Source organism: Megascapheus bottae, chromosome 11 (genome assembly GCF_031878675.1).
Source record: "Megascapheus bottae isolate mThoBot1 chromosome 11, mThoBot2.hap1, whole genome shotgun sequence".
NCBI classification, from domain to species: Eukaryota; Metazoa; Chordata; class Mammalia; order Rodentia; family Geomyidae; genus Megascapheus; species Megascapheus bottae.
Window position 1 is genome coordinate 59,969,757 of NC_143519.1, and position 21,824 is coordinate 59,991,580.

Sequence of the window (21,824 nt, forward strand, 5' to 3'; positions counted from 1 at the left end):
CCCTTCTCTTACATTCTATTAGATTACATTTTATTTCTTTTCCTGCAGCATGAAGGTACTCAGAGCTGAAAGACTGAATGTTTGGTGCTAGAGGAATATCAATACCAAACTTCAGACTCCATTACAGAGCTATACTAATCAAAACAACATGGTATTGGTACCAGAACCAGCCAGAGGACCAATGGAATAGGACTGAAGACCCACAAATTAACGCACATACCCATGGCCACCTAATCTGTGATAAGGGAACAAAAATATGAATGGAAAAAAGATAGCCTGGTCAACAAATGGTGCTGGCAGAATTGATTAAGCACCTGTACAAAGCTAAAATTGGATCCTTATATATCACCCTGCACCAGAATTAATTCCAAATGGATCAAAGACCTTGAGGTAAAAGGCCGACACTCTGGAAACTTTACAGGAATAAATAAGAGACACACTAGGGCTCCTTAGCACAGGTTAATAAACACAACATAATAAAGTTTGGACAAATGGAATTGCAATAATTGGGGAGGTTCTGTATGCAAAGCATATAGCTAGCAAATTAAATAGAAAGCCCAGAGAGTGGGAAAACTTCACTAGCCATACAATAGACAAGGACCTCATATCAAAAATAAACTAATGGCTCAAAATATTGACTCTCTTAAAAACAAATCCTCAAAAAAAAAAACACAACGATCCCATTTAAAGGTGGGTTAAAGACTTAAAGAGAAACTTCTCTGAGGAGGAAATAAGAATGGCCAGTAGAGGAGATTGAGCGCATTCAGGGTGGTATGGCAGTAGACATTGTCATAATCATTTGTCATAATCAGTAAAAACCTTGGGCTCTCCTAGCAGAGATTTACAATAGAATAAAATCCAGAGACATTAGGTCAAATAGTATGACACTAAATGTAAGGATCTCCAGAATAAGGAAGCCAAAACCATATAATGAGTGACTGTTGTCCTTAATGTAGGGCTCAGGAGATTGGCCTAGTGGTAGAGTGCCTGCCTAGCATGCATGAAGATCTTGGTTTGATTCCTTGGTATCACATACATAGAAAAAAAAAAGCCGGAAGTGGTGCTGAGGCTCAAGTAGTAGAGCGCTAGACTTGAGAGAGTCCAAAGGACAGTTCTTTGCCCTGAGCTCAAGCCCAGGAGTAGGAAAAAAAAAAGGAAATGTAAATCCAAACAACTTTGAAATTCCACCTCACTCCTGTTAGAATGGCCAGTATCAAGAAATCGAATAGCAACAGTTGCCAGTATGGATGTGGCCAGAAGTGATGTCTACTGCATTGTGAGTGGGAGTGTAAACTTGTTCAACCACTCTGGAAAACAGTGTGGCAATTCCTCAAAAGACTTAATGTACAGTTCCATTATCACCTAGCAATCCCACTCCTGGGCATTTTCCCAAATGTCCATAAAAAAGGACATATTAAACCTAGTACCACCACCATATTCATTGCAGCATTACTTACCATACCTAAGATATGGAACCAATCTAGATGTCCCTCAGTTGAAGATTGGATCAAGACATTGTGGTATGTATACACAATGGAATTCTATGCTGCCATCAGAAAAAATGACATCACCCCATTTTTTAAGGAAATGGAAAGACTTGGAAAAAATCATATTAAGTGAAGTAAGCCAGACCCAAAGAAACCTATGCTCCATGGTTTCCTTCATTTGTAATCATTAGTATATGTCTAGGATTTTCCTAGCAGAGAATCACATTAGCTCAAAAGTAATGAACCTATGGCCATACAGGGTGAGGCTAAGGGAAATGAGTGTGGTGAGGATGTACATGGAATCCAGTAAGGACACAGAAAGAGTCTAAAAGGACATATGGTACTTGAGGTCAAAGAGGGAACAAGGAAGTGGATGGAAGGCATCCCAGTGTGCTCCAGCTCTCTCCAGCTGACTGTCAAATTCCGATTCCTACATCTTCAGAAGGGGAAGAGACTAGCCAGAAGGTCTACAGTTTCCCTTGGGTGTGGCACCACATCAAAAACAGAGACAGATGAACAGAGGGCTCATAGGAGTTACACACCAGCGAGATAAACAGGAGATGATGTGGTGCATGCATGACCAACATGGGAAAGGCTAGAGCCCTGAGGTATTTCTGTGTGTGCACGTGTGTCTGTATTCTTCCACTATAACTTCTGGCCTAGGGCATTGCAGATATCCTACCTCCTACCTCATGGCTGATGCACTAAATCAGGCACCATGCTTCCAGGCACCATTTTGCTGAAGAATTGGATTTGTATGCTGACACATGTCTACCCTGAGTTTCCTTCAAAATTGTTTCCCCTGGCCTCAGGCATAAGAGTAGAAACTATTTTAGATGTCAGATAGCAGGATGCTCAAGATCAAAAGTATGGAGAAAGCACAAAGGTATCATTGAAGAATCAAGCACATGTGAAATAGTGACTCTATCTTGAGAGCATGTCTATTACAGGCCCCTGAATTGCCATCTCAGTACCCAACAAAAACAGTGGTGGGGAGGAGGAGCTACAGATGGATATCAAGTGGCAGTGCACATACGAAAACACGCTCAAGGCCATGGGTACACTACTGTGGACAATACACTATGGACAGACGTACGATTTCTTCCATAATTACTTCCAGATTCTTTTTTCATGTATGTGTTGAATTTGTTAATGGTGAAAACAGCTTGTTTGCAGCCACTGTCACTTCCTCAACTAGACATGATCATTGTTAACTTGTCATTTGTGTTTAATCATTTTGGAATATGATAAGAATATACAGGATGCATAACAGCCCATAAATATCTGCATGAAATTTTTTCAGATGTCAAAATGAAATAAGGAGACTGGGTCTCCACACCATCACCTTGTTCTCTCATCCATCCTGGCACCAAGCTGGGTGATAAGGGCTTTTCATCCAGCTACAAAACCTTCAAAGTGAAACAAGCCATTTTTAGGAGAGCTTGTCTTCAGAGAATATGGAGATACCATGCTGTTTGGCTTTAGGGAAGATTGGCTCCAGAGAATGACTGTTCCTCACCCAAATCATGTTTTTTTTGTCTTTAAAAGCTTTGTGCAAGCTCTATGCTAGGCTGCAGGTCTTTGAACAGAAGTCTCTCTGCAGTCTCTGGCTCTCCAATAAAAACCCCCAAATCTGCCTCTCAAAATCTGGCTTCTCTGTTTTTTCACTGATTGAGTTCTCATACAACAAAAATAAATGGAAAACAATTGAAAAGGACAAAAGATAATTGCTTATGGTCTGATGTGAAATCAACTACTAACAAACACAATGCTTAGTAAGATTGCCACAATGGATATATGGAAGTCACAAGCCACTGAAGTGAGAAGGCCCTAAGAAACAAAGGAGCAAACAAACCCAGGATCAACACTTAATACCAAAGAATTCTCCTATTCTGATTGCCCCATTTGATGAGGGTCCTGCTTCTATCCTTCAGTTCCTTTTCCCTATCAGATAGGCAGGTCTGACAGGAAGCATTAGCATATCAAGGAGTGAGAAGAGGGAACATGCAAGCAGAATTTTCGATGTGGAGTAAGGGCATAAGTTCCTACAAAGTATGTTAGCTTTAAAATGGCCTAAACAAGCGGACATTTAACATTGGGTTGGTAAACCAGGAAAGAAATTTTCATCAATGTAGCATAAAACTTTGCTTTTGTAGAGTCTCATGTCTATAAAAAAAAAAAGGAAATATCCTTCTTCATACGCACCATTTAAAATGGTGCTTAGGAGCTGGGAGTTTGGCCTAGTGGTTAAAGCGCTTGCCTAGCATGCTTGAAGACCCGGGTTCGATTCCTTGGTACCACATACTTAGAAAAAGCCAGAAGTGGTGCTGAGGCTCAAGTGGTAGAGCTCTAGCCTTGAGAAAAGTCCAAGGACAGTGCTCAGGCCCTGAGCTCAAGCCCCAGAACTGGCAAAAAAATAAATAAATAAATAAATAAATAAATAAATAAAATGGTGCTTAGATAAACTGAAGTAAAAGTGTGTGAAAAAAGTAAGTCAAATGAATTTAAATGGTATTTGACTATAATTTCATTCTTTAGCATGGATAATGAGGACGATTATGTGAACAACAACTATGTCAAGAAAAATCATTGATTATAGTTTTGTGACTGGGTATTCTAGTGAAATCACATTCTCAAAGAAATTATAATGGGTGTGTGTTGTGTGCGTGTGTGTGCACGCATGCACATTGCTTTTATGGCATTATGCCCCATGACTCTGTATTCCTTGCTAATGCTTGAAGTCTTGAACTGTGCTTTTCCCGTCCAGCATTATGCTGGTGAGTTGGAAATGGCTATCAATAACAGTAAAGCCTTATATTCAATCTTGAAAATAAGCAACAGTAGACTATGTGGAAAGACAATTGCTCCTGTTCTCTTTGGAAGTCAAGTAGGAGGAGCTACAAGGTCAAATGCAGATGGCCACAGTACATGTATGCAGCTCAAACTTATTGGAGGGAATGGAAACAAACTTCACATACAGAGTAGCTAATGGAGCCTGAATCAGTTTTCTGTACCCCACAACTCTTTTATATTGAAAGGCCCACCACCATATTGGATGGGAGTTCTGCAGATCCTTTATCAATCAGATAGGCTGGACAGAGAGCCAACAGTGGTGCCAGCAGGGAGGAACAGAAGCGCCATGGAAGCAGAGATGCAGATGATAAATGAGCTTTGTATCCCACATAGCAAGTGAACTAGAAAATAAGCCACAAAACCACAGGAAACATTAGTGTATTGTCATAAGGAAAGAACTGTTCATCAACCTTTCTTCTAGTTTTTTAGCTATATTATGCTTTTTGACTGTTGCAAATTAAGGTAGTGATCTGATTGTATCATTGGCATTTCTATGTGACCTTAGCCACATGTCACTGATTGCTGCTAAGAAAAGATTCAGAATTACTCCTACTTTTTGTTTCAAAATTATCTGATTAGTTCAAATAAGTTGCCTTACTTCTACTTCATTATTTTGTGGAAGCTGCTTTAAAACATTAAGGGCTATTGCATCTGACCAACCTCATCTCGATAGCATTAACCAACCCCCACTCCACTCCTGTCTCTCAGGCATACTGCCCATACTCCCATGTCTTGTACCTCTTGGAAAACAACTTGTAACTTCCATATTGAAGTGAGTGTGCTGCTCAGTATTATTTTCTTCATTAACTTGAAGAAAGTTCAAATTTCCCTGTTGATTTCTAAACATCGTGTTCCCTAGCCGGATCTCATGAATTATATATCAAAACATGCTTTGGGCACCAGTGTGGAAATGAGCTGAGTAGGAAGACATGGTTGAATCTCATTTTTAACACAGGCCTGTGTGACTTCTCTGTATGTTCAAACATCTAGAGAATCCCATCAGAGTTCTGAGCCAAGGCTCACTGATGGAAATGGCTACTTTAACAACTGGGACAGATAACATATTTCTCTATGTGTTCCAATAAATATTTTGCTTCTGTAATTTTTAATCTTGGTGTAGAAATATTCAAGCACTGGATAAACAGCAAAACCGTCATCAGTGTACTCTCACACACCCAGCAGTGGCTGGCATGTGTCACAGTCTGCGCATTTCCAGGTGTGCATACACGGAAACTTACCGGGTTTGTATCATAAGGTGGGATGAAATGGTTACATGACGTCTATAGATGAGAGAAGAACAGTAAGCGCAGAATCCAAATAGGAGAAACACATTGATAACTTACACTCGCCATACCTTGCCAGAGGCAGCCGGCCAAGGGTCCTCGAAGAGTAGGGCTGAGAGGTTGAAAGGAAAATAAGACAGAGACAGAGGGGTTTGGGAGGGCCAGAGCAATTGCTGCATCTGACAACTTTATTAAACAGCTTGTCTATTACATACCGTAGTACAAGAGAACAGAAAGCAATTGCTTATGTTGGCAATCAAGCTACAGTTCCATACTTGAATAATAACAAGAATTCTCAGAAGACTTATTGTTTGTATAAAGAATCATCCAGTCTCAACTATCAAGTTATTCTCAGCAAATCTATCTCCTGGAGGGAGAGGGTAACCAAACAAGTCTGGGAATACTATCAAAGCACACTGTCATGACCCGTGAGAATTTAGGCAAAAAGGTCACTCCACCCTTGCAGGAAGGCAGGCAGATTGTACTCTTCACCCTTTGTCCTCAATATAGGCCTTTCGAGTATAACTCTGTTAGACCCCAGACTCATATTGGTTTCCCACAATACCTAACATAGAAGTTATTAATATTCACTTATCCAGCAGGCATTCTAGTGATGGCAAGACAGTGAGAATTTAAAGACAAAGGTATAGAGCTCACAAATGTGGCACAGGAAGTTTGACCTGTAGCATAGTAAAATCCAATTATTTGCTTAGAACTTAAGTGAAATCTACCATCACACCCAAAAGACTTACAGCAATAAATGTTATTTAAAAAAATTAATGTGAAAGTGTTGTCAAGAAAATTACAATTTAGAGATTTTGTGTTTGCACCTAGGATTCTCCTGGTAGAGGATTACAATCGCACAAAACCTAGATACATAAGGCCATATAGGATGAGGCTAAATGAAAGGATCTCAGAATATGGAAACAAGAGCTTTATCTTGTGTGATTATTGTTCTTAATGTACTATGTTATTTCTCTTCTCTTTTATTGTCCTTTGGTTAATCTCATATCATTACAATATCTGACTTTGTTGCCAGGCATAATGTACATACGTTTATTTGTTTATTTGAAATAAGAAATGGAAGGGGATAAAACAAGATGATCGGGTGGGGAAGGGGAATGAGGACAAAAACCTGAGGAGTGTCAGTGTGTGAGAAGTAATGCGCCTACTATCTGGCAAATATAACTGTAAACCCACTATATATTACAATAACAAAACCACATAGAAAAAGATTTTGTGTTTGAACAAAGGACACAATTTTATTCATGAAACAGAGTTCATTTTTAAAGTTTACAGGTCCATAAAATTATCTGCTGACATTCAATTGTAAGCATATGAGCTCAAGCATGGAGGGTAAGCTTGAGATGGTGCAGGACAATCAGGTTTTGTGAGGTGAAATCACGCAGGTGGTGAGCATGGCCAGTGATGTGTCTAGACAGCAGTGTTCATTTACAAACCAGTTCAGATGCCGCTTCCACAGAAACTTAAAATATGCTAATTTCCATATCCTTATGGAGTCAAGTTACACAAAACATATCTTTTCTCATCGTACCTTTGTGCCTATTTTAGCACTATTCAAAAGAGTTGAAGCTGGACACCAGTGGCTCTCGCCTGCAATCCTCACTAGTCAGGAGACGAGATCTGAGGATCACAGTTCAAAGTAGCATAGGCAGGAAATACATGACACAGTACTCTCCAATTAATCACCAGAAAAATGGAAGTGGCATTGAAGCTCAAAGTGTTAGAGCCCTAGCCTTGAGCTGAAGCGCTCAGGGAAAGAGCCCAGGCCCAGAGTTCAGGTCTCACAACAACAACAACAAAAATGTTGAAACACAGGAATCAAAACTATTGCCTACTCATCAATGAGTATATACAAAACTGCTATATGTGGACAAAATGAAGAATGAGTCTGCTCTAAAAATGGAGTGAAATCATTATGAGGACAATGGATAGGAGAACTCATCATGCTAAGCCAAATACATCACACTGAGAGCCAAATGTCACATTTTCTCTCCATTTTGTACATCTAGACTTTAAAGATGAATAACAGGAATGTACAAGAGGATCTTTTGCGGTAAGGGCAGCAGTGGGGAGTGAGGACATGACAAGAGAAGGTATGGGACATATATAAAATGCTTTTCAGTATACTATCTGATAAACATTAATAAAGTCAGAGCAACTGTTGAAATTATCCCACGAATGGAGAACACAAGTACAGAGGATACTGGGAGCCCCACTGTGAACAAAAAAGACATAACAATAACAAACAAACAAAAACAGCTGGCCAGGCATCATGGCTCGTGCCTGTAATCTTAGCTACTCAGGAAGTTGAGATCTGAGGATCACGGTTCAAATCCAGCTCAGGCTCTAAAGTCAATGAGACTCTTATCTCAAATTAATGACTACAAAATCGGAAGTGGCGCTGGGGCTCCAGGGTAGGGCAAGAGCTTTAGCTTTGAGCTGAAAGGGCTCAGGGACAACACCCAGTCCCATGACCAAAAAAAAAAAAAAAAAAAAACCTGTAGCAATTCAGAATGAGACCTAGAGGTTTTAAAAAATGCCAAGATCTCCAATTCTTTCAAGAACACTGAATGGTAGCAATATTAACTGAATACATACAAGGCAGTCAAACAAGTCAGGATGTCAAAAACTGAAGAATAATCATTCAAATACCGCAAGCCAGTGGAAAACATTGACGCAACTGACCCTGCTCAGGTACTGGTCCAGGCTCTCAACTGAAGTGTATGCATTTGAGGAAGAAGTCACATGGTTTTCTCCAGGAGAGAAACTTCCCTTCAATTCTAGCCCTCGCTGCTAGGCCTTGTGACAGGAGTATGGGCAAGAGACTGAGTGTGTGCAATCACCAAGGAAATTCCTTCAATGGCCTCCTTCATGCTGTCCACAGTCCTGTGAGGTTTGCCAAGGACAAATACCAGCATTTCATTAGTCAATAAAGAACTCCTAAGGAACTTGCATTTCTGAGAACCAGAACAAAAGAATAAATGAAAAATGCCTTTGCATCCATAGTGTTAGTAATATTGGAAATATGTCATAACATGGCTGAGTGCTGAGGAGCTGTGAATGAAGATTCTTTCTATGAGTATTTTTGAGATATTGATCAAACTCATGTTTTAATTTTATAATCCTATACATAAAAATATTTATTGAAAGTAATTAAATAGGAACATATAAAATTATTTATATACAGAATATTCTTTCTGGCAGCATCAACAAATAGCATATTCAAAATGTTTTGCTTTACAATGAGATCTCAGTATATTCTCCTTTTAGGAAGTCATTAAAATTGTGATTTAAGAAATATGCCTTTAATCATTACATGTATCAGTGGTAAACTAACTTGTCCCAAACTCTCAAACACTACATATAGATAGGCATTTACCTCAAAATGACAAAATTCTCCTTCCTGTTCTTCACACTGTAACTGTGATAACATATTCTTTGCTTTTTTTTGCTCCTTGTCTTGGCATCTCCACATATTTCCCAAGCATATTCTCATATGTACTTTACATATGAATGAAGTGCATTCTGGCTGAAATAACCAACCTGAAAGAAAACAAGGGAAAAAGCTATGTCAGGTTGGGTTATTTTTTTATTATAAAGGAACACATATTTTCTCATCCACTCTCTGTCCAAGTGCATAAAGAGGTTCTACTTCATGAAACAACTACATGAAGATCTGTAGGTAGATGAGTTACATCCTTGTTCTGGGTTAGCTTAGAGACTAGGGCAATGGAAAGGCAGAAAAAATGGCCACTATCGATTCACTAGATGCTGGAATAAAATGCATTTTCTCCTAGGAATTGACCTTCTTTAGGCATAGGAGTACTTTCCAGAAGAAAATAGCTACATTGATAGCTAAACACTAAAAAGGAAGCAAGAAGAGAGACTATGAACTGGCATTTATCCAGTCTACAATATTTACTGATGCTTCATGGCAGTCTGTTTCTACCTAAGGTGGAGTAAGCTGCACTGAGCTCTGTTTCTGTATGAAGCCAATCCAAAAATATTCAAGCAAACCACATTAAAGCACTTTGAAGACAACCTATTTGAGAGAATGGAGTCAGTGAATGCACAGACCAAGGCAAAGAAAGAAGGGAGCTAGGTGGTGCATACTCCAAGTTCCCAAGATGCAACGGTGAGGAAAACAGGCTGATGGAAGCAAGGAGGATGAGTGTAACGTGACAGCGCACTGGAGAGTTCAGAGTGGTATGAGGGAAATCCAGGAGAGCTACACAGGACCCCCTTGCAGATGTAACGGAGCAGTGGATCACGTGTGTTCAGAAAGGAGCCTGACATTGAGGAATAAAACACATGAAGAGATGACAGGAAACTACCTATTGTTCACACACTGCGGGAAGTGATGTCTTTACAGAACAGAGGACATCAGAGATGCCTTGCTACAGCAGGGCAAAATTAACACTCCATAAATCCTGCCCTGAACTATCCAAAAATTTATAAAACCAAGAGAGGAAGAACCAACTTTCTTGTAAGTGATCTAATTATTGCCAAAAATAGGGCTCAAGAAATCTAATTGCACATTACAGATATAAAAGATTGAAATCATACAGAAGGTTGATGAGCATAGCGAATGTTAACCCATGTGTTAAACATCAGTGTTTTATCTGAGTAGTCCTAATGATAAGTCATTTGTTTTCCTCTGACATTTCTTACAAGTGAATAAAAGAAAGAAACCCCATGCCAATAGATATGTATGCCAGTAGTTCATCTCTTATAATCCTATTTACTCAAGAGGCTCAGAGGATCTTGGTTCATAGCTACCAGGGGTAGGTAAATATAGAAGAACTTTACCTTCAGTTAGTCATCAAAAAACTAGAAAGTAGAGGATCAAGTGGTACAGAGCCAGCCATAAGTAAACAACCAAGCAAGTTTTTGAGGATTGGATTTCAAGCCTTACTACACACACACACACACACACACACACACACACACACACACACACACACACACAGTGATCAAATTAGTGCCAGAAAGTATCCTCTCTAAGAAGGAATCTAGTAGACTGAAGAGACCCCTCTCTAGATTTCCCCCTAATTTCCTGAGTAAGCTGTGGGCTGTAAATTCCTGACAGAAGAACAAAGGCAAGAAACCAGGTGGAAATGTTACAATTTTATGGTCAAATTACTAAAAAAAAAAAACCCTGCTAACTGAAGGGTCTGGGGCTCTTAATTCTAACCTGCTGTGTGGCTGATGATTAGGAGCCCAGGCTCAAGCTTGCAATAAAAGACTTTCAGGTGTTTACATCAGCTCCTAGCTACTCAGGAGGCTGAAATGTGAGGATCAAGGTTCAAAGCCAGCCCCAGCACAAAAGGACTTGAGACACTTTATCTTCAATTAATCTCTAGAAAGAGGGAAGTGGGGCTTGGCTCAAGAGTAGGGAAGCTGAAGAACTCAAGGACAACACCTAGGGTAGGGTGGTAAACTTGAGCTGAAGAGCTCAGGGACAGTGCCCAGGCTGAGTTCAAGACCCATGACCACCCCCAAAAAATTACAAGATGTGGTTTAACAGATGCCAGAGGAAATATTTTAAAAGTAGTTTTCACAGGTATTAAAACTCCATCTTGCACACTGAAGTCATCATACAGAGAAAATCAGAGCTTTTATATTTGTGTTTATTCTTTATTTAACTTAAACTACTATAGTTGAGTATCAAATACATATTTTAAGTACTAATATCTTCACTGGGCTAGAAATAAAATATGAAAACACTTTCTAGAAGAAAAATTGCTTATGTCTCAAAAGATGATATTGATATGATCAGAAGGATCCTAATACTGAATTAAGCAAAAGAAAAAGTATCATCAGCTGGGCTCTAGTGGCTCACAACTGTAATCTTAACTACTCAGAAGGCTGAGGTCTCAGAATCTCTGCTTGAAATCAGCTTAGGAATCAAAGTCTATGGGACTTATCTCCAACAAAGCTCCAAAAAACTAGAAGTGGAGCTGTGGCTCAAATGGGAGAGTGCTAACCAGGAGCAAAAACATGTAGGTGCCCAGCTCTGAGTTAAAGCCATAGGATCATCACCAACAAGCAACACCAACAAGAAGAAAAGCAAGTATTTTCCTAGATACAAAAGGACCCAAGAGGGTATTAATCTATTTATTAAGGAAAAGCTTTCCCTGGCAAGAAAGCAGTAAATCATGTGAGAGAGTTCAATGGAAATTTTCTTCTGTACATTAGCTTTATTTTTTTTCTTTTTTTAAATTTTTTATTGTAATTAATAAAAGGGTTACATGATATTTGCCAGATAGAAGGTGCATTAATTCACATACATTGATACCCTTTCACATGTCTTGGTACCCATTACCCTCCCCCCACACCCCCCACCCATCTTGGTTTTCCCCCTTCCCTATCAAATTTCAAATAACCAAATACAAATAAATTCAATATATCAGATAACAAAGTAAGATACTGTAACAATATGAGATAACCAAGGGACAGCAAAGGAGATGAGAGACAATATAGTACATTAAGGACAACAATCATTCATTATATGGCTTTTGTTTCAATATCTTGGAGGTCCTTTCAATTAGCTTCATACTATATGTATCAAGATTTTGCTCTATTGCAGATCTCTGCTGGTAGAGCCCAAGGTTTCTACTGATTATGACGAATGAGGGAAACCATTGAGCCTAAGTTCCTTTGAGTCTGGCTTACTTCACTTAATATGATTTTTTCTAAGTCTTTCCATTTCCTATCAAATGGGACGATATCATTCTTTCTGACAGCAGCACAGAATCCCATTGTGTACAAATACCACAATTTGTTGATCCACTCATTAACTGAGGGACATCTAGGTTGGTTCCATATCTTTGCTATGGTGAATAGTGCTGCAATGAACATTGTTGTGCTAGTGGATTTAGTATACCCTTGTTTCTGGATGGTTGGGTAAATGCCAAGTAGTGGAATTGCTGGGTCATAGGGGAGTTCTATGTTTAGTCTTTTGAGGCACTGCCACACTGCTTTCCATAGTGGTTGAACGAGTTTGCACTCCCACCAACAGTGTAGTAGTGATCCCTCCTGGCCACATCCCCTCCAGCATCTGTTATTATTTGTTTTCCTGATCCTGGCCATTCTAACTGGAGTGAGGTGGAATCTTAGAGTTGTTTTGATTTGCATTTCTTTTATGACCAGAGATGTTGAGCATTTCTTCATGTGTCTATAGGCCATTTTTGTTTCTTCTTCAGAGAAGACTCTCTTTAAGTCTTTGGCCCATTTTTTAATGGGATGGTTGTTACTTTGGAGATTAGTTTTGGAGTGATTCAATTTTTTGAGTTGTTGATATATTTTAGATTGTACATTAGCTTTAAATACTATGTTTGAGCCAGGAGTTTGACCTATTGGTAAGAGTGCTTGCCTATCCCATATCACGTATCATGTTTGATTCCTCGGTATCACATACATAGAAAAAGGTGGAAGTGGTGCTGTGGCTCAAGGGCTAGAACACTATCCTTGAGAACATAAGGACAGTATTCAGGCCCTGAGTTCAAGTCGTAAGCCTGGCAAAAAACAAAAAGGAAGAAAAGAGAAGGAAAGAAAGAAAGAAAGAAAGAAAGAAAGAAAGAAAGAAAGAAAGAAAGAGAGAAAGAAAGAAACTACAGCCAAGCACAGTGTCTCATGCCTGTAATCTTAGCTATTCAGGAGTCTGAGATCTGAGAATCTCTATTCAAAGCCAGATCAGGCACTAAAGACCCTGAAAACTGTGAGACTCTTATCTCCAATTAACCACTAGGAAATGGGAAATGGCACTGTGGCCAAGGGGTAGGGCGGTAGCCTTAAACTGAAATGCTAAGGGACAGCACCCAAGCCCAGAATCCAAGCCCAACAGCCAAAAACAGAAGAAAATACCATTTACAGCTTTCCTCTGTGAATAAAAAAAGTATAATAAGCTTTAAAAAAAAAGGCAAAAGGACAGTTTCTTGCTTTCTCCCTTTATCTTTCTTTCTTTGGATTTCAGATTTAGCTGGTTTCAGCCTTTAAACTGAGGGCCTCTCTTACCCTTTCTCGCCTTTCTATACCATAGTTGGCCTTTACCTCATGAGGTACACTGTCTGCCTCTTTTTTTTTTTTTTTTACTACTTATTGTGGATAGGGAGTCTCCCAGACTTTTGTGATGGGTTGGCTTTGAACTTGGACCTACCAATTCCCAGCCTCTTGATTAACAAAAGTATAAGCTGTATATGGTAAGAAGAGTTACTTTTTTTTTTTTTTTTGCTAGTCCTGGGGCATGAACTCAGGGCCTGAGCACTGTCTTTAGGCTTTTTCCTCAAGGTTAGTTCTCTACCACTTGAGGCAAAACAGCACTTCGGTGTATGTGGCACCAAGGAATCAAATCCTGGTCTTCATGCATGCTAGGCAAGCACTCTACCACTAGGCCAAACTCCTAGCCCAAGAAGAGCTACTTCTTAAATGTGAGAAATCTCCTTGTCCTCCTGCTGTCATTCCTTTTCTGTTCATTATAACAATGCAGATGCCAGGATAATGGGTATCTTTCTAGCTGACACCTGCTCAACCCCTGACTGTCAGGATAAAATGATGAACCTAGGCATGCTCTGCTCGTCTCCCTGGACAATGATCCTCCTAGAGATTCACTCGTCTGCAGCTTTCTTTCCATGGAGGATCCATGTCATATTAGGGAACATGTTGTCTGAGTAGGGAATTTTCTTCCTTCTGGCTTCCATCTCAGGAACAAAGGAAATGTAAATCCTTCTCAACATCTTCCCTGGAAGGGGTTCTAGAGCTAAAAATTCTTTGCTGACAGATTCCTTCTCTGTCATGTCAATACAATGCAAACATGCATGGCTTGTTTCCTGATGGTGTCTCCATAGGTAAATATTCAGAAAGGGAAACTGATTCAGTTTTGAATACACAACACAATTTTAACATGGCATGAAGCCATGATTCTAAGTTTCTATTGGATATATGGATTAATGGTTTTCTTCCACTTGGTTATAGTCTATACAGGGTCTTTCATCTGTGTATACTCACAGCAGAAAGTCCAGTGTGAATCTATGCTAAGCTATATTTATATCAGTCTATAAAAATGTGGTTGTATTTTCTGATCCAATTCATTAAAATGAAATATTCTGGGTTTTTTGTAATATTCAGCACCCTTCCCAATCATCTCCTTCAGACACATGTCAGACTCTTCTCTCCCTCAATCCACACATTGAAGGTACGCATACCACATGATATGTTTCTGTTCCAGTCTTTGGCATTAATGATTTTAATTGAAATTATGAATTGGGAGCCATTAAGAATTATTTCCCTTTGATAAGAAGCTAAGGGTTAATGACAAAATAGGATTCTTAATTCTGACTAATTAGTCAGTCTTTGATTTGGATTTAAATTTTTATCACATGAGGCATATTTATTATCAGAAGCACAAATCAATCACACATTTTGAGCATAACTCTAAAGATCATACTTAATATGATGCTGATATTTCTTAAGTGTTTTAGTAAGTACTCATACTTGCAAAAATAATTATAGCAGTTGCTGATTTGACCTATTAATTGTTCAGGGTAGTCTGGGAAGTAAATTCCTTTGGCTATATTATTGAAAATACAAAACCCACTTATACGAGAAGATAGAATATAAATAATGAACATACCAAAGGCTGGATATGTTTCCTCACAACTGTCTTGCTCTTCTGATGCAATATACTGAGTCACATCCTGTAAAGTCAGATAAATCATAGTATTTACAGCAAAAGAAACACTGATCCTTAAATAAGAAATAACAAAAGTATATTTCCTCAAGTGTTCAATGTAATTCTTATTGGAATACTTTTATTTTTCCTTCAGCTATTACTTCAATGACCTAGATCTTCATCATTTAAATATATACTGAGTATCATGTAAGATGAACACACAGAAACATTTTGGTTATTAATTTGACACAAGTAAGCTAGCAGAATAAAAAGAAACAGTAGGGCCGGGATTGGGAGCAGTAGTATTCTAATGGTCTAGTGCTCACAAAGCATGTATGAAGCCCTAGGTTCAATTCCTCAGTATCCCATACACCGAAAAAAAGCTGGAAATGGTGATGTGGCTCAGGTGATATAGTGCTAGCCTTGAGAAAGCCCAAGAACAATGCCCAAGCTGTGAGTTCTAGCCCCAGGACTGGCAAAAGACAGAGACAGAGAGACAAAGAGAGAGAGAGACAGAGAGACAGAGAGAGAGAGGCACAAAATACCAAAATGAGGGCTGGGAGTATAGCCTCATGGTAGAGTGCTTGCCTAGCATGCAAGAAGCCCCGGGTTCAATTCCTAGTTACCACATAACAGTGCTCAGGCCCTGAGTCCACACCCTGGACTGGCAAAAAAAAAAAAAACAAACACCAAAATGAGCAAATTTAAGGTGCACGTTATTGTGTACTTCACATGAATAACCTATAAACACCTTGTTCCAATTTCTTTCACCTCAACAATAGGTATTTTCCCAAAGTATTTCTTCTATTACTTTGGCAAGTCTTTTCCTCATTAAAGACTTAGTCTACCATTTGTAACCTTCATTAAGGATTCCTTTTTCTCCTAGATGCCCACACTAACATTCTTTGAAGTTAGCTTAATTCTTTATCAAATTTTCACTCTAAGAATGGACAATATTTCCTTAGATGGTTTTCCCTTTCCTGCTGGTAAGGAGTTTTATACTGTCTTATTTTCCCTGACAAGATCAGAAAGGAATGGCCTTGTGAGCATGTAGAATTAAGATTGTATTTTGGTCCAGTGATCAGACTCTTTCCAAATAGCTTTCTCAACATTAAGCGTGACACCTAAGGGAATAATTTATTACATTTCTAGGAAAAAAATGTTGTTCTTCATTTGCCCATAGCCATTTCTATACACAAACTTTGTTTTCCTGGATCTAGTACATTGTCTCTGAGTGAGCTTCATTATCATTTCCTTCCTCCTGTAAGCCCTATTGAAACTCATTATGGAACCCCATTCTGTGGCATTCATAGAATTTGATGATAAAAAATGGTCAATTTACAAGGTAACTTTTGACCTGTAAAGAAAAAGGAAATTCAATATGCTATTGTAATTATTCCTTGGATCTACCTTCTAAGCTTACCTTTATTATCTAACATTTGATTGACCATTTAATGTAACAGTCAATCTGTTAAGTAGAAAATTTTATTTTTTATTTTTATTGCATTTTATCTTCAGGATAATGTATAGAAAGGTTACAGTTACATCCATCAGATAGTGGGTATATTACTTCTTCAACATTGATACCCCTTCTCATGTTTTTGTTCCCCTCTCCCTTCCTCCACCCCCCTCCCAATCATCTTGTTTTCTTCCTTCCCTTCTCTTTTTCAAATACACCAGGTATACAAGCATATATACAATATACCAGGTAACAAAGTCAGATACAGTAACCACATAAAATTAACCACAAGGGGAAAAAAAGAGAAAAGAAATAACTTCATAACAACAATCACAAAGATAAACCTCTGTTTCCATAGCCTAGAGTTCATTTTGTTTAGTTTCATCCTATATGGTCAGATGCACTTAGCTTTTGAGCTTTTGATCTCTGCCAGGAGATGCGTAGATGTGTACTAATTATTACAAATGGAGCCTATGTTCCTTTGGGTCTGGCTTCACTTAATATGCTTTTTTTTCCCCAAGCCTTTCCATTTCCTTACAAACAGGGTGATGTCATTCTTTCTGATGGCAGTATAGAATTCCATTGTGTATAAATACCACATCTTCTTGATCCATTCATATACTGAGGGGCATCTGGGTTGGTTCCATATCTTAGCTATGTTAAATAATGCTGCGATGAACATCGTTGCGCTAGTAGCTTTTGTATGACCTTGTTTCTGGACTATTGGGTAAATGACAGGGAGGGGAACTGCTGGGTCATAGGGGAACTCTAGGTTTAGAGGAATCGCCTTTTGAGGAATCACCATACTGCTTTCCAGAGTGGCTGAAGGAGTTACACTCTCACCAACAGTATAGTAGCACTTCCTTCTGGCCATATTCCCACCAGCGTCTGTTGTTATTTGATTTTTTGATAATGGCCATTCTAACTGGAGTGAGGTGAAATCTCAATGTTATTTTGATTTGCATTAAGAAGAAAATTTCTAGCTGGGCACAGTGGCTCACACCTGTAATGAATGCTAGCTACTCAGGAAGCTGAGATCTGAGGATTGTGGTTCAAAAGAAGACGACGACAAATTTCTGTCAACTAACATTTTAGAACTTAATTGGATTCCTCACTTAACACTAGTGCCTTTTCTGCAGTTTGTGTTGTTAGACTTGCAGCCTCAGAGGACTGAGCAGCACACTTCTTTAAAATAACAAAGGAAGAAGTCTGCAGAATAATGGGATGAGCAATGAGCCATGGGGAGATGTAGGGATCACATTCTGACAAGATGCTTGAACTCCCTCTCTTAGCAGCAATGGGACAGGAAAATGTGAGAAGCATGTATGTGAAACAAAAAGCACATGAATACAAGGGCTCATATATATGATCATGTACAACCAATATGTCTTTTTAGGATGTGGACCCACTGACCAGTAATCCAAACACCTATGTCTAGACACAACTTCCTGATATACAGAATCATAGCACCCAGGAATACATTGGGGAAAAAAGGAAAGCAAGAAGACAAGACCTGAGTTCAAGCCTCAATACCAGTACCAGGTGATAGATAGATAGATAGATAGATAGATAGATAGATAGACAGACAGACAGACAGTAGATTTTATAATTATATCTGCACATAGGTACTTTGTTGGGGACCGACTGTGGGGTCAGTAACTGTGACTGTGGGGTCAGTGACCTTGGACCCGCACAATTGAGTACACAAGGAAGTAAGCTCTTATCATGATTTTGGGCTGTGTCAATAGCTTCTCATTTAACCTGTTTGGGACTTGATCGCTTCTCATTCAACCTATTTGAGACTTGATACTGTTTGTACGAATGTAGCCACTGGCAGTTCCCTAGTTTAAACAAGTGTATTTAAGGTCAGAACTGGAAATAAACTGGGCTACAGTCTTGGGCTACCGTCTTCTTAAGCTGTGGCTCCTGATTTGGGCTGTAGCCCTCCCAAACCCCATCTGTTTGTCTCTCTTCTATTTTTTCCTAGTCCCTGCCCCCTATTTCAGGAATCCCAATTTGCGAACCCTGGTTCACTGCCGGCTGGCCCTGGCAGTACTTGTATTTGGGAAGCAATCATCTGAACATATTAACATTCAAATATATCAGCAAACCATCTGGTTATTGAAGGATGTAAGTTAGTGGTTAATATTTTGGGATGGTGACAATTTTTATGATTTTAGTTTTTCTTTTTCTTCATATTCATCTCTATTCATGTCTTCTAAATTGTTCTTCTTGGTTCTTTTCATCTTCTTGTTAACTGAAGATAAGAGTTTCCTACCCTTTTCAAACCAAGCTCAATTTGCACTGCGATCCTCATCTCAACAATAAAAAGCTGGACGTGGTGATTCATGCTGTCATCCCAGTTCAGTTAGAAGCATAAATAGGGGGATAGAGGTTCAGGATGGCCTGGGATAAAGGAAGGCCCTATTCAGACAATCATAAGAGAAAACCTAACTAGGGGTATGGCTCAATCATTTAAAAAATTAATCAATCCCAAGCCAGGCACAGTGGATCATGCCTATAATCCTAGCTACTCAGGATGCTGAGATCTGAAGATCAAGGTTCACAATCAGCCCCAGCACAAAAGGACTTGAGATGCTTCTCCAATTAACATCTAGAAAATGGGAAGTGAGGCTTGGCTTAAGGCAGTAGCCTTGAGCTGAAGAGCTCAGGGATGGTGCCCGGGCCGAGCTCAAGCCCCATGACTACCTTCCCCCCCACAAAAAATTAATCAATCCCAAACCTTGCCCGGCAAGCACAAGCCTCTGAGTTCAAACTCCACTGTGTATAAAAAAAAAAACCCAAAAGAGAAAACAGGAAAAGAAAAAGAATATCCATAACAGGGGCCGGGAGTTTGGCCTAGTGGTTAAAGTGCTTGCCTAGCATGCATGAAGACCCGGGTTCGATTCCTCGGTACCACATACATAGAAAAAAGCCAGAAGTGGTGCTGAGGCTCAAGTGGTAGAGCTCTAGCCTTGAGAAAGTCCAAGGACAGTGCTCAGGCCCTGAGCTCAAGCCCAGGACTGGCAAAAAAAAAAAACAAAAAAGAATATCCATAACAGTTACATTCATCACAAACCAAAAATTACAAATAAACAAATAAATCCAATGTCCATGGATAAATAAATATGGGGATAAATGGATGAATAAAATGTGATAATGGATAAACAAAATGGGGCATGTTTATGTAATAGAGTACTATTTGAGAATATAAAAAGAATGCAGAGGGTTTATTAATAATTTATAAGTATCTTGGAAGTTTTATATGAAACCATGCAAAATGCAGAGTTATATTTATAGAAGGTCCTACAAAAGGCAAAAACTAAACTACAGTAGGTAACAATAAGAACAGGTCAGGTATGGTGAAGCTTATCTGTCTTAACAACTCCCAGAGAGCTGAGACAGAAGGATCTAGAATTCAAGTCTAGCTAGGCTATCTGTGTCTCAGACCTTGTCTCAAAAACAGAAAAAAAGAGAAAGGAAGGAAAGAAGGAAGGAAGGAAAGGAGGGAGGGAGGGAGGGAAGGAAAGAAGGAGGGAGGGAGGGAAGGAAAGAAGGAGGGAGGGAGGGAGGGAAGCAAAGAGGGCAAGAAGGAGAAGTTGGATGTGCTGCACATGCTTTTAATCTCAGCTACTCTGGAGGCAGAAATATCATGAGTTTGTGACCTGTATAGTAATTAGATGTCACACAACTTATGTTTTATGGTGGTCTTTTGGTGGGGAAGGTGCTAGTATAGACACAATCTTAGGCCCTAAGTGCTGCCTTGTAGCTTTTATCTCAAGGCTTGTGCTCTACCATTTGAGCCACTCTCCTCCACTTTTCACTTTTTACTGGTTAACTATGGACGTTCCTGCTTGACCTGGCTTCAAATCACCATCCTCAGCTCTTAGTCTACTGAATAGCTAGAATTACAGGAATGAGGTACCCAAGGACACAGCTTAGTTTCAAATGTTAATATTCTGTACCTAAAACTGTAACAAAAAAAGTCTTGACTATCTTGAAAACATAATTTTCCATTTTACCCAGAAATTTTAATCTTTTATGATAGAAAAGGTGATGTATAAATTTCAATGGTGACCTCTTCATCAATTTAATTTACAATTGTCAAATCAATCCTCTGGGTAAAATCGTAACAACCTTTTTTTAAAGTTTTCACTTGACTGAAACGATGGGATAGGGAAAATGGCAAAATTATTTATTAAGAATATTTTAAGCCGGTTGTTAGTGGCTCACATCTGTAACCCTAGCTCCTTTGCAGACTGAGACTTCAGGATAATGGTTTGAAGCCAACCCAGTCAGGAAAGTCCATAAGACTTCAATAAACCACCAGAAAGCCATAAGTAGTGTGGCTCAAATGGTACAGCACTAACCGTGAGCAAGAAAACCCAGACCTTTCCCCAACCCAGTTCAGGACCCACTCCCCACAAAATGAATGAACAAATTATTAGTTATAAGTAAACTATATATAAATAAACGTTTAAATTATAAATAAAGTACATATTTTAAGTTAAAGTCAATGTACGAGCAAACTCCAGATGCTCCTTTCGTAGGTCTACCAAGAGCCCCTGTCCGTTGGTCTCCAACTGTGCTTTCCACAGGGATTCCAGGCAAGCAGCTCCCATGGTGCTCTGGGCAGGAGGGGTGTGTCTAAGCGCGGGTGGGTGGGGCCGGGGGCGGGGCTTGGATGGACTGCAGTCCACCTGCAGGCTGCCAGCCCAGCTGCTAGGGGCGCCCTCACTGAGCTCTGAGGGAAGGTCAGTGGAGCAAGAGCCAGCCGAACTCTGGTAAACCATCTGGAAGAAGATGGGTGAAAACCAGCTGGTTGCCACGAAATAGCTCTTGTAGCTGCAGCACTGATCTCTCAAACTTGGCCAGAATTTCTGTTCTTTTTGGTTCTTTCCATCTTCTTGTTATCTGAAGATAAGAGTTTCATACCCTTTCCAAACCAAGTTCAATTTGCACTGTGATCCTCAGATCTCAGCTTTCTGGGCAGCTAGAATTACAGGTGTGAGCCATCAATGTCCTGCAAAGCCTCTCCTCTTTAGAAG

The 21,824-nt window shown here is 39.4% G+C and overlaps 1 long non-coding RNA gene across 3 annotated transcripts; it reads right to left on the bottom strand.

Annotated features, from left to right (window-relative positions):
- Window positions 1–6,309: 6,309 nt before the first annotated feature.
- LOC150057227 (uncharacterized) lies at window positions 6,310–21,352 on the bottom strand. Of its 3 annotated transcripts, none has more exons than XR_016537158.1 (4): window positions 21,274–21,352; window positions 15,279–15,342; window positions 9,027–9,190; window positions 6,310–8,533 (listed from the first exon to the last, which is right to left on the bottom strand). It is a non-coding gene; the product is annotated as an uncharacterized LOC150057227 (long non-coding RNA). The 3 variants fall into 3 exon arrangements; XR_016537160.1 differs by having other exon boundaries at window positions 21,333–21,351; XR_016537159.1 differs by lacking the exon at window positions 21,274–21,352 and adding an exon at window positions 21,147–21,257.
- Window positions 21,353–21,824: the final 472 nt, after the last annotated feature.